We start from the raw sequence: 14597 nt of genomic DNA on the forward strand, positions 1-14597 counted from the left end.
ATATCAGGCTCCATCCTGACATGGCAGCAGTTGGAAAAACAAATAATGGAAATGAATATGGAAACTGATGCCAACCACATCAGTGATAACTAATTACATTTATTCACAGTAAAGTATACCTAGAACTCCTTATGCAAGGAAAATGTGCTCTGTAAGAGTTAATCCTGAATTCTGTGCAGCTGAGAGTGGCTTTAAACAGAGATAAACTAATTATTCAGAGGCAAAGGAGGTAATTTATTATTTTCAATATACACTGCTTTCTGGCAATGTAATTTGTAAGAGTAGGCCTTTGAACCTTACTATAAATCTCTTTGCTGCCATTGAAACCCAAAATGCTCGGTACTGACTGCAAAGCATTTGACAGACACTAGAGCAGACATTCCCAGCTTTATGCCTGCCAGCACCAAGTTTTTTTAGACAGTGGGCATGGCCGTGAGGAACTTCTAGCCTAGGCAGGCTTCTGATTGGCTACTGGAGTTTTGATTGGCTGTGCAGATTGTTGCTTCAGCAACTATTTAAAAACCATCGTGTTAAGCACAGTATTTGCCTGAAGTGTTGCATTACTATTAGAGTTATTCATTACCAAACTCTCTGACATTCTGTTGTTGGCTTAGGATTGCCAGCAAGCAAGATGATCCTGCTGCAGGGCAGGGTCAATTGTACTGGCTTTGGCATGACATGCCACATCACTTCCTGTTCCCACCTATCACGTTAGATCTGACTGAGATGCAGCATACTCTACAGAATGTGACCCCCAAATACTGAAAATGCCATTGTACCACAGTATCTTCAAGAACCTTAAGTTCCTTTTTTGTGTTCGGCATCCAGCACGATTTAGGGCATTAATATCATAAATGTTTCCCCCCCTCTTTTCTGAAAGTACAAGTGAGACAATATGTGCATTGATCTCAGCTAGGCAGGACTCATCTGCAGGTCAAGTGCGAGCTCTGTTGGCACTGTTGGAGGCCTTATGCTCTGTTTTCTTGGCTCATGGTAGTGTTATTTGTCCGCAGTTTCCTGGGAAGTGTTTATAAGTTCAAATACCTGAAGAGAAAACTAACAACAGATGAGTGTAAACACATGAGGCAGGAAGTGAAATCTCTATCCAAGATGAATGGTTACTTCTCATAGTAGAAAGACAGAACAAACCAGATGTATGGTCCAAATATGTTCAGCAGATAATCAGTCATAATATCTGACAGGCACATTTTCATTGGCTATGCAATGCCCTGAAACAGTTGCTCACCCATAAGGTAGAAAATAAAATTTATCCACCTGTAACCCATTGGAACCTACTCAGTGGGTCTGGAAGGGGAAACAGCAACACACGTTCTGCAGTTATAAAGTAGACATACAGAAGGCCGATAGTCCAGGCAGTTGGGGTCAGGGCTGCCATGAAATGAGGTAGAGATGTGAAGATTCCAGGGGACCAGGTGGCCATGTGAGATGGGCAAGATGCTACTAGAGGACAGTAGCAACCAACCTATTCTAATTAAATGTCTTGTGTATGTTAGAAAGTGAGGGGGTCCAAAATCTGATGTGAGTGAGGGCCTCAATGGGTTTTAGGTTGCAACCTCTATCACATCCTAAGATGTATTAAAAGTATGAACAGTTTCAAACCACCAGGTCCAGGACGCATGCAGATGCAACTACAACTGCAAATGAATTCAGCCTGAACATTTGCAAATGCAGCTCATCCTCTCCCCCCTGAGAGGAGGACAAAAGATATCCAACCACACAAATCACTCCACACTGTGACATGGTGAGAAACACATCTAACTGTGACATGCCTCTGAAGGTGCCAGTCACTAGGCAGAGCCAAATAAGCCGGGTGCTGAAAAAGTTGAATAGGATTTGGCTTTTTTGGCTCCTGGAGCGGTTCTCTCTTGCTGCAGTCTGCCAAGTCCATGTGGACTTGGGAATTAGTGGTGGGGTGGAGGAGCACAGGAACTGAATGTTGGACTCCAGCATTCAGTTCAAATGTTCCCTTCCTCCGTTTCCCAAATCCACGTGGACTTGGGAAATGGGAGCAGGAGAAGGGACGTCACGTAACTGAATGATCAGCTTGACATGGCCTAGCTGAGCATTCAGCTCTTCCTGCTGCCACCACTTCTCAGAACTTCTGAGTTCAGAATTCAGTTGAAGTTCTCCTTGCTGTGGCTTCTCAAGTCCATGTGGACTTGGGAAGTCATGGCAGGGAGAACTGGTAAATTTTGGGTTTGCTTATTGCATCTTAAAAACTTGAAAAAATGGTTACGCCAAATAAAGCCAATGGGTATTGGCCATTTTTTTTTACTTTACTGAGAATTTCTGAGATTTTAAAACCTGAACCAAAAATTCACCAAAGAAATTGTACACACTCCTACCAGCCGCAGGTGTAGGCAAAATGTTGGGAGCTAAGACCACCAAACCATAGCCACACAACCTTGAAAACCCACAACAGCCAGTTTCATAGACTTTTAATAATATGATTTTTTAACCTTTACAGCTCATAAATTCATAATATTCTTAACTGTGACACACCACATGAATTTTGAACTGCTAGTTTAATGCTGGGAGGGTAATTGACCTTGCTTGCTAGAGTTTGTTCTGTGGAATGTTTATATAGTACAGCTAGTAAAATGCCTTTAAAATTAGCTATAGCCCTTACATGAGCTACAAAGAGAGAATAAATCAAGCTGCAGAAAGGTGTCCGTGACATCTCTTTGTAGTTGCCAGATGTTAGTGTTTGCTGCTGACACATCAACTTAAAAAAGAAGTCTATTCTTTGCACTGATATAGCAATTAAAAATTCTGTCCCTGTTTTCCCCTCAAAGACTTAATTATTTGTTAGTCTGCCAGCTTCTTTTCACAAGGATTAGTGTCATGCCCCCACAGAGCCTTTGTTTATTTCCCCTTTAGTTTCCCCACAGTTAGTATGGGTTTAGCTATGTTTTGTACAGTATTCAGTGGGAGGGAACCGAATTTAGTTCTGTCCCTTTAAGAAGCCCTAGGGCTGGTGTTCTACGGCAGTTATTACCCAGCAACCTGTCTGATTTGGCAGTTAGGGGCCAACGGAAGCTGGGTGACTGCAACAGTTAGGTGCCAACGGAAGCTGGGTGACAGCAACAAGTTAGACAGTCCAAGATGTTATAGGCTCACAGTATTTAAGTTAAACAGTCAAAGATGTTATAGATTCACAGTATTTAAGTTAAACAGTTATAGATGTTATAGTCTCACAGTATTTACAAAACTCCAGAAAGTTATAGTCTCACAGTATTTACAAAACTCCAGAAAGTTTCTGCAACAAAGTAACCTTTATTTAGTTAGACCCGGGAGGAGTCAGGGTCTGTCAACATTGTTACAATTAAAGCTTTAAGTATTGAACTGTTAACTGAGTCAGTGAGTCTTACATTCTGCTTTGGCCGGGCGCAGGCACCTAAATACCCACCTGGGGAGCAGAACAGTCTACCTTGCACAGAGAAAGTCTAACTTGAATGTTTCCAGTTTCCAAAGGCGAATTGAAAGTTTCAGTGGGTGAGAAGCAAAAGCAGGGAGCCTTTTGCAGTAAAGGAACAAAGAAAGTCTGCCTCGCCCAACAGTAGAGATTGGTTCCTATAAGCCCTAAAGAAGCTACAGGCATAGGAAAGTTGAAGTCTTCTTTGCTAGGAGCACTGGCAGAAGAGAGAGATTGGTTCCTATAAGCCCTAAAGAAGCTGGGCATAGGAAAGTTGAAGTCTTTTTTGTTAGAGGCACGGGCAGAAGAGAGATTGGCTCCTATAAGCCCTAAAGAAGCTGGGCACAGGAAAGTTGAAGTCTTCTTTGCTAGGAGCACCGGCAGAAGAGAGATTGGTTCCTATAAGCCCTAAAGTAGCTGGGCATAGGAAAGTTGAAGTCTTCTTTGCTAGGAGCACCGGCAATGCAAGAAAGAGAAGAAACTCACTCAGAGCCAACAAGCTCTATTTCACAAAGCAATGCTAGAAATAAAAAGCCCACTACCAAAATGTTAGCATCTTTGCAAGATCAGGTGAATGTATTGCAGCTCAAATGCTCTAAAACATTGGCAAGACCTCTAGCAATTTATCAATCTGGAAAATGCAGCGTACAAGAAGAAGAAATATTAAGTTGTAAGGAGACCTTACAACAGCGGTACCTTTATGGAAAGGTCAGCAGCTAGGAGATCTGATTTCCCTCCTAGAAGTATGAATACATCAGAAGCCTTGAATATCAAGACAAAGATGGAGAAGGATCAGAGAAAAGGCAAACTTCTTTAACAACATTATGTGTGGTTTATCCAGCAAGTTTCAGGGATTGCAAGCAAGTCAACAATCAGAGATCCTTACAAGAAGAACAATCCACCAAACCAACTGTGAACCTGCATCCCCGCAGAGGAATAGGAAGAGGAATGTCACCTCACATTCCAAGAAAGGTTACACCTGAAGTGCCAAGCAAGTGTGGCAGTAAATCTGCAACTAAAACCTCGTCTTCCCACATCCCACAGAACAAGAAGCACTAAGTCAGGCTCAAATTATATAGCAGTGCCTCTTGTAGTCGTCCCAAAAGAGTGGCTATGGAAATGAAGATCCTGGAAGCCAAAGCTGATGCAGCTGGCTGCAAAACAAGTAGATTTCTTAAAAGCGAAAAGAAGAAATCATTAAAGAACAAAGCGGCTCGTCAGGCACAGTTAAAAGCCCAGGAAGCGGCCCGTCAGGCACAGTTAAAAGCCCAGGAAGCAGCCCATCAGGCACAGTTAAAAGCCCAGGAAGCGGCCCATCAGGCACAGCAAGCCCAGTTGAAAGCTCAGGAAGAGGCTCGACAAGCAAAGTAGAAGCAGCCTTGTCAACACTAAAACAAAGAGCAAAGGCAGAAAAGCTGATAACGAGAGCTCAAGTTTTGGAGCAAGGCCTTAAAGAGAGTTTATTTACCTTCGGCTCTGTGAGGAAATGAGAGGAAGAAGACCCTATGATGAAGGTATCTTCCTATTTAATCCAACAGTCATCCAACTTTGAGAGAAGTGACTGCTGATTCCGGAAAAGAATTCAGAGTGACAGAACATCTGGCAGCTGCAGAATCCAGCAGAACTAATGTCCCAGATGTCCAGAGTGCAGCAATCCATGGTCCAGTTCCAACCACAGCATAGCATGGTTGCACCAGTAGTGGTGAGTCAGCAGACAGTACCACAAAAGGAGCTGCCCCAAGTAATCAACAAGCAAAGTCAGTTAGCAAATGAACAGAATGAGGGGAGGAAAACCTTTACAAAATCCAGTTGGGATGCCCAATTTTCGACTCTACAGTTTTGAACAGGAGCAGAAGTCTCCTGAAGACACAGTTGTACCTGGAGTATCAGCTTCACAGTTATACTCTACTCCGCATCATCAGGCAACAAATCCCATTATGCAACTGACATCCCAAATTTGTCAGATGTTTTGAAAGCTACCCTTTCCAGAAATCCTAGAAGAGATTTAGCATACAGGAGGCATTCAGGATTTTCTGATAAGCCAGAAGACTACTTACTTTGGAAAATTACATTCAGAGAGCTCTCAAAGACCTGAAACTAGATGTCGAGGAAGAGCTGACCTTGCTTATAGCTTGGTTGGGAACAACATCGTCGTATGAAATAAGAAGAGTCTATGCAGCACATGTAAGAAACCCTCATGGCTTTAGAGCGAGCATGGAGTAGATTAGGCGAAAGATATGGAGCATCTTCAGAAATAGAAGCTTCAGCTTCTACAAAGGCTTAAAATCCTTTCTGACTTGCAATGAAAGATTGCAAGAAACTGTGGAGATTTGAAGATCTGCTTTCAGAGATGGAGTCTGCAAAAAACCCGAGCTGCCAGGACTTGCATGTTTGGATCAGCATTTGACCCAAGGAGAAGTTATCGACAAGTTGCCCTTCCCCTGAAAGAGCAACGGGGTAAAGAAGTTTTTAATTACAAAGAGAACCATCAGCAAAGGTATCCACCATATTCATATCTTGTAAGATTTATATCAAGAATGGCTAAAGAAAGAAATGATCCTCAAACAGGATTAAGCTTCTTTGTACCAAGGTGTTAGAGAAGAAGTCGTTCCAAGAGTTTAAAGGTAAACCTCAAGTTATGGTTAGGAAGACAGAGACAAATACAAACTCAGTTAAACAATTCTCAAGTGAGCCATTGGAAATTATGTGTCCAGTTCATAAAAAAATTGCACAACCTCAATGACTGCAAAGAGTTCAGAGAAATGCCTTATGAAGAGCGCCTGTCCTACATAAAGCAGCAGAAACTGTGTTTTAAATGTTGCTCTTTCAAGAACCATAAGAGACCTTGAATGCAAAAGAAAGGTAAAGTGCCAAGAATGCTCCAGTGAACAGCATTGTTCAGCATTACATCGCACAAAACCACTTCAGTTACCAAAGAAAGAGACCAAAGAGGCAGAAAATATCCTGGAGAAACCATCACAACCAAAGGAGGACAGAGCGGCAACAGCGACATGCACTGCCATGTCGCGATGGAACAAAAGATACATTACTTGCCATCCGGTTGTCTGCAGATGTTTACTCCAAAGCTTCACCGCATCAAGCCCAGCGTGCTGTATGTGGTATTAGGCGCTGGCGTGCTTCATTAGCCACTCCAGAGTTTTTTTGAGATGTTTAACATACACTCAGAAGAGATAGAATATGTCATGACCACATGTGGTAAAATCAAATCATGACAGGAAGAACAGCACCAGGATTTGTTCTACAATCAACTGATGGGAAAGAGCAATTTAAAACTACCTACCTCTCCTTGAATGTCAACATATTCCTAAAGACGAAAGACAAATCAACAGAAGCATCGCATACGCTGTCACAAGCACCTGGAGTCTATAGCAGACAAGATACCAGAGCTTGACCCAAATGCTGGATTCTGCTGCTTATCGGCACAGATTGTCCAGAGATTGTTAAGTAGTCAAAGAACAAGTGAAAGGTCCCCCCCAGGAATGCCATTTGCTCAGAGGTTAGGGCTGGGGTGGACCATTCTAGGCCCAGTTTGTTTGAACCACAAAAGAATACCTGAACATGCACACACCTTCTGCATGGGGTTTATGCCAAATGGACGACCCACGCAGATGTTGGACTGCCCAAATCACATCACAGATCCAGAAGATGAGCTCATAGTAAACAGTTGGCACTTCGAGAGGTGTTCCAGACATGTCACAGAATCGAATGTTGTTCTGGACAAGTTCGAGAAAATAACAGGTCAACACAAACAGAAAGTAAAAATGAAAATATCCTCTCTCAGAAACACAAAAGAATTTCTAAAGCAGGGAGGCTGCAAATGGCTTTTCAATCCACCACATGTGTCCCATATGGGAGGAGCATGGGAGAGAGTGATAGGGATAATAAAAAGACTCCTGGATGCTATGCCTTTGAATGTTAGCAATCTTGCACACGAAGTCTTAGTTACATTGATGGCAGAGGTAGTCTCTATAGTCAATAGTCAGCCTTTAACGCCAATTTCATTGGACACAGAAAATCCAAGCATTTTAACACCAGCAACTTTGTTAACTTTTAATACTCCAGAGTGGACCGATATAACTATAGCCTCAGATTTAAAAGGAATACACTACAAACAATGGCAACAGGTGCAGTCTTTGGCTAATGCATTCTGGAAAGAGATGGAGGAGAATATTTGCCATTGTTACAAAAAAAAAGCAAATGGGAAGAACCCCAACCAGATCTTCAAGTAGGAGGCGTGGTCTTGATGAAGAAAAAGAATCTCCCGCGGAGGTTCTGGCCATTGGACATTGTGATAGAAGTAGTTCAGGAGAGGACCACAAAGTGTGTAAGGTTAAAATAAAGACAACTAACGCAACAGGTGAAGAAGAGACTTTGCTGAAATTGATAAGCCACAGTTCAGCTTTCCAGGAACGAAGCCGGAGTTGGCTGCCTTCCTTTATGATCGCGACAGCTCAACTCACCAAACATACTCTAGAAATAACTCTGAAAACTTCAGACACAACAGTGTGGAAACAGACAAACATGAAAGAAGAGACTCCTCTCTTTATGGCGGTGGGTAAATGTGTTGTGGAAGACGTCCATTTTCTGCTACTTAATGACTTTAACCCTGATTTTAAGAATGAGGATGGAGATTCTTCTTTATTCAGAGTTCGTGAAGGTTGAACCACAAGCAGTGAACCACAAGCAGTTTGAATTCTGCAGTCAAGATTGTTAGAAGTTTATAGTTATAGTTAGCATAGAAGTTTACAGTTAGCATAGTTGATATTATGTATTAGGGATAGATAGTGATTAAGAGTAGTACAGTAAGAATAGTTAAGTATAGTTAATGGAAGTTGATAAAGGTAAAACTTCCAGAGGAAGTTTAAGCTGAGTGTCATGCCCCACAGAGCCTTTGTTTATTTCCTTTAGTTTCCCCACAGTTAGTATAGGTTTAGCTATGTTTTGTACAGTATTCAGTGGGAGGAACCAATTTAGTTCTGTCCCTTTAAAAGCCCTAGGGCTGGTGTTCTACGGCAGTTATTACCCAGCAACCTGTCTGATTTGGCAGTTAGGGGCCAACGGAAGCTGGGTGACTGCAACAGTTAGGTGCCAACGGAAGCTGGGTGACAGCAACAAGTTAGACAGTCCAAGATGTTATAGGCTCACAGTATTTAAGTTAAACAGTCAAAGATGTTATAGATTCACAGTATTTAAGTTAAACAGTTATAGATGTTATAGTCTCACAGTATTTACAATAAATTCCAGACTCCAGAAAGTTTCTGCAACAAAGTAACCTTTATTTAGTTAGACCCGGGAGGAGTCAGGGTCTGTCAACATTGTTACAATTAAAGCTTTAAGTATTGAACTGTTAACTGAGTCAGTGAGTCTTACATTCTGCTTTGGCCGGGCGCAGGCACCTAAATAACCACCTGGGGAGCAGAACAATTAGAAGAATAAACTTGCAGGGCATGAAACCTCTTACAAATGCCTGAGTGAACCAGGCATCTATCACATACAGGAATTTCAACGATGGTAACTGCTCCCCCTTTACTGAAGATGTCATCCCCAGAGACCAGCAAAAGAGAACCACTGTGGAGTAGTAGTTGGACAATAGCCACAGAGTCTAGGTTCAGTTCCCAAAGCAGCTGTGAACTTTACTGGATAACCTTGGGTCAGAGACTCAACACTTCCTAGGTTATTGGGAGGATAAAATGAAGGGACAGAGTGAAAGAGACAGTGTGTGTGTGTGTGTGTAACCCTGAGATCCTTGGAGGAAGGGTAGGATAAAAATCTAATAAGTGTTCTAAAAATATTTTTGAGCAAATCATAGAACAAGGCCGTAGTTCTCCATTAAGTGTGTTGTATTTGGACATCCATAGAATCATAGGCCCATTATGCATGGAATGTGTCCCACGATGCTCCTTGCCCCACATTGCCTTCACAGTGGGATATCATGCTCCACCCATGCCCCGCTGAGGCTGAGCGTTCACTGGAGGAAGACTTATTTGAGCCTCCGAGGAGTGAGCCAGCTGTGTCAACAGAGGTGGAAGATTTACAGTCACAGGCGTCCAGCTCAGAGTTTATTAAAAGTACTGGGCAAGATACTGACAGTTCTTCAGGCTCCCCTGATACAGCACAACACTGTAAGCAGAAACTTAGGGCTGCTGAGGGAGAAAAGACAGTCGGCACATTTGTAGAGCTGACCTGTGCAGCATAGCATACTGAGTCTTTGCAGGAGCTCTCCCATGCAGGCAGCCCAGATGGATTTAATGAGGATGCAATATGCTATTTTCTGATGCTTACTGCACTCCACTACTTTGTTTTTTGACCCCACAATGACTTTGGACCAGTTTGTAATGATCTTGACTTCAGCTACTCCCCTTAGGTATGTTCTTAGGCATTTGTCTCTTTGACTTGCTCGACTCTGCTTCCTGGATTCTTCCACTGGCCTGACTCACCTGTGTTTGAACTCTATTTGCTGCTTATCAGCTTGGACTGCTGAGGGGATGGCTCCCAATCTTGGGCCATGCTGCAGCTCCTGCAACCCAAGGTCTCTGAGCCTCCACAGTGCCACGTTGTCATGGCAGCATGCCAGCCTTGCCTAGCCAGCACATGGGGTCTCCTCGTATTTCCTTGTTTACACACGAGGACGAGCCCCACTGCCTGCTGTGCAGCTTGCACAGCTTGCCTGCCCCCACTTTCAAGTTACTCTCCATCCAACACAGTATTCTTGAGCCCTTTACATTTTATATCAATATTCCTTATATCGGTATTGTGTAGGCTCATTATCATTGTTTTTTGGGGAGGTGGGAAATGCTGGCTGTCTATCGCTGTGAGGAGGTGGGTGAGGGGCAGGAAGACTAGAAGGAGTGAAACCACAAAGCGAGGGGAAACCCCATGGTTTTCCCACACTCAGCAACTGTGGGGCTTCCTGGATCTTTGGCACCATAAGTGGGAGCATGTCTGAATGGAGATCTCTGCCCCTGAGGAAACTTACCCTCACTGTGGGGCAGAGCATCAGTGAATAATCACCCATAGATTTGGAAGAGACCACAAAGGCTATCCAATGAGTTAGGATATTGCCATGCAGGAACCCACAATCAAAGCTCTCCTGACAGATGGCCATCCAGTCTCTGTTTAAAAACCTCCAAAGAGGAAGATAAAGATTATTTGAACACTTTGTAGATAATTAATGTTATCCTAGATTCTAGATTTCCAGGGCCTGTGACACAACTGGCAAGAAGCAAGAGAGCTCCTTCTGGCTTCTTCTGTGCCTATGATACTGCCTGAAGCAAGAACCTACACAATATTAGCTCCTGGTTCTTGCAATGGTGTGAAAAAAAAAATCAGATCTGGAGCTGAACATCTTCCCTATATCTAAGCATCTTCCCCACATCTAATTCCTGTGAGCCTTGCTTACTAACAGCCTTATAAGAAGACTTACCTTATATAGGTTAACTTGTTCTATAATCTAAAAGGTGGGTTGGGTACCCTGGTCTCTATATTTGTCCAAAATAAGAGTCTTAATAGCTTTGGACTCCCTCTTTCTTTCTGTACATGTATTTACTGGCATTATGACAAGTCCAGTCTACTGAATTTGATCCATGAACCCACTAAAAAAGATGTTAATGGAACTAAGAACCAATATGGTGAGATTATTGCTTAGAAAGAAATGAAGACGTTTGTTAAGTTTTATGTACTGTCCTAATTGCTTCCCATCAACAAAACAGAACCGGGGCCATAACCACAAATTCTCCCATGGTTGTCTTGCCATCTGCCGTTCCCAAAACACTAGAACTTGGGAGCACTCAATGAAGTTAATGGGCAATAGATTCAAGACAAGACAAAAGAAAATTCTTTTATGAGTAATTAAACTGCTGGATTTACAGGCTGTAGTGATAAGCACCATTATAGATTACTTCAAAAGTGACTTAGATTCTTAGATTACTTCAAAAGTGACTTAGATTCAAAGAAGAGATGGCTATCAGTGGTGACTAGCCATGCTTGGTTAGTCCATAAACAAAGGCAATAAACTTCTGAACAACAGTGCTGGGAGGCAGCATCATGTTTGTTGGCCCTCTAGTGAAGTTAGGATACTGAACTAAAAGAACCACTGGTCTGATCCAGCAGGCCTCTTTGGATGCTCTTATGGCCTGCATGTTTTGGATTCATTGCACCTGACTGAATCTGAAAGGATTGTTACCTGTTTTCTGATAATTATATTACAACACCATAGTAACACTTGGAAATTATTCATTAGGTGGGGATAATATCAGCATTTAGATAAACCAAGATAAAATGGCAGAGTCTTGTGACAACTTGAATACTAACAAATTTATTGTGGCATAAATATTCATGAGCCAAACCTTACTTTGTCAGTTAGTTACATTCAGCTGAAAGAAATGCCCAAACCTACAAGAAGAGCAGCAATGAAGAGAGGCGAGAGACCCATCTAGCTGCTGATTTATGAACCAAGTAGAATGAATATAAGCAGCGAACATAAATCTGAAAGGCAGAAGGATTTCTTTTCGTAATGAGTAAACAATCCTCAGTAGGATGATACAGCTAATATGGAATGAAATAGAACTTGAATAGCAGAAATTTGAAGCAAAACTGCCATATGAGTAAGCACCGAACAACTCAGATCTTTAGTTGCTTGAGAGGGAACATAGAACTGATTACTCCCAGTTATGTATTGCTTTGGCTTCTCAAAAGGAAAGCCTGCTAGCTAATTCATTACGAAGAATTTTTCAATACATAAATTTGGTAAAGATGAGGAAACAGAAAAAAAAGAGAATATATTCTGGATCTGAGGAAGATTGTACATTGCAACCACTTAATAGCAGATGTCATTCCATTCCACTTTATTGTATTCCTTCTATTTATGGTCTTATTGCACAGATACCACCATGCTTATGTTCTTTGGTTTATTTTTTCATTTTGATATATTGCATGATTAATGACATATTGGATTATTAATCATTTTCTTTCTGTATTTTTCACTTTAATCTTATTCTTTCTCCATTTTGGGGCGGGGTGTCAGTTGATTTATATAATATCTTTCAATTTTTATTTTGTCTCCATACTTGGCATTTCTTTTCTGGCAAGTATTAATCATAATATGCTAAACAATGGTATTACATAAGTAGAGACATGATGCATTTTCCTGGGCCAGTCTATTATGGGGTAGCCCTGTTTGATTTATAAAAATGTTCTACTGAACAATTCTTCTTTACACAGTTTGTGAAATTCCAGAGGTGGGGGAGCCTTCTTGACCTTTTCATGAAGGCCTTTCCACAAGGGTGGGGGCCACAACAGAGAAATATATGTAGGGGCAGTTGATGATTTTGTCCATTTGCAGACTGCAGCGGGTCCTGCTCAGGCGAGTTATAGTATTGTAAGGGGACGTAGGTGGAAAGGTGATCTTGCAGATATGAGAGTTCAAGGACATGAAGGACTTACTGAAATGTAGTCAATACCTTGAATTGAGCTTGGTAACTGATGGGCGGACAGTGAAAAGATGTAATATTATTATTATTTATTTAATTTGATATACCGTCCTATCCCCAAACTTTCCACCTCACCACTGATAATAACTGAGCTATGGCATTCTGTACTAACTAGAGTCTTCAAGTTGGTTTTGAGGGGAGATCCATGTAGAGTATATTACATTAATCTAGACTTGTCACCATGGCTTGGATCCAGAATTTCGTTTTGTCATGTACTGTCCTTATTTGTGAACTACCTTGAGCCACAAGGAAAGGTGGGCTATAAATATATTAATTTTTTTAACACATTCAATTTGAGAGGGGAACTTTCTTAGCTAAATGGCAGACAAGTAATGGTGAATTTGTAATGGCAAATTTGTAATGGCAAATTTGTTTCTTGCTCATACAATAGATATGTGCAAGGAATTATTTAACATTCTGCTTTATAGGTTCTTGATAGCTGTCATTTTACACCATGTTACCAGAACATAATTTGATGTCTCATCTATAAAAGTCAATTTATGCCTTGTCACTTAAAAACCAAATGGGTGGCAATTTGTGATGATATAAAGGGGCACTGTTGGGCTCAATTTAGGCACTGGCAATTGGGTTCTGGAACCAAGAAATGCTGGATTAAAATTAATCTCTGACAAAATTCCTCTTGTGCCTTTTATTTGAGCCACTGTTTTACAGCTCCCATTGATAACTGGACTCATTTGCAAATTATTAGAATTGTGTCCGTCCCTCCCCACCCCATCCCCCGCTCCCAGCAACCTAACAGGTACCAGGATTAAAGAAGAAAAGGAATTCAGATAAACTGTAAAAATACTTATAGCAAAAGTTGCAGCTCTAAATACACTTACAAGAGAGCAAGCTGAACTCAGGAGGACTCATTTTCAAGTAAACATACCTAAGAGTGTACTGCTTGTGTAATGTATATCAAAATAACAGATGTCGACATCTGGGTGACACTCCCCCCCTCCAAATGCTGGCAGAAGTACAAATTATATTGTATGCATTAGCATGAAAAGTCAAATAATCTGTTTGGGACAGAGAGCTGACACACCTTGACCCTGTTCCTTTTTGGCACAGATCACATCCTCCTGTATTGAACATGTTTACAGTTCATTTAACTGTCTGACACAATGCAAAGTTACTCTGCTTTTTCAAAATTAGTGTGGCGGAAAAATCTTGCTAGACTTACAACAGCATAATGTGAATCTGTACACCAGTTAATGAGGGCTGTACTAAAACAAATGACAGGAATGCCCACTGAAAAGAAGAATTCCAATTGACTTGCATGAGCGCCACTGAAATATATTACAGCACACAAAGTTGCAAAGAAAATGCAAAACAGATTTAGAGAAACCTGCTCTGTGCCTGGAATGGCAGCCTGAAGAGTGGAATGACTGCTTTGGGACAGGAATGATTGCCCCCAGAGTGGAATGACAGTCCATGGGAGTCAAATCTGTGCTCTGGATTTCTCTATCTTTTTCAATAGGGCATTCCTGTTATTTGTTTCTAGTACATTCTGTTCAGTGTGTCCATTAAGGCAGTAGTTCCCAATCGTTTTGGTATGCTGACCCACAAGTCCAAATAAACTTTGCATAATAACCCATCTGGGGCTCACCCAACTTTTTTACTGCCCTAGACAAACTATGTCCTTGGCACCC

Source organism: Sphaerodactylus townsendi, linkage group LG02 (genome assembly GCF_021028975.2).
Source record: "Sphaerodactylus townsendi isolate TG3544 linkage group LG02, MPM_Stown_v2.3, whole genome shotgun sequence".
Classification (NCBI taxonomy): Eukaryota; Metazoa; Chordata; class Lepidosauria; order Squamata; family Sphaerodactylidae; genus Sphaerodactylus; species Sphaerodactylus townsendi.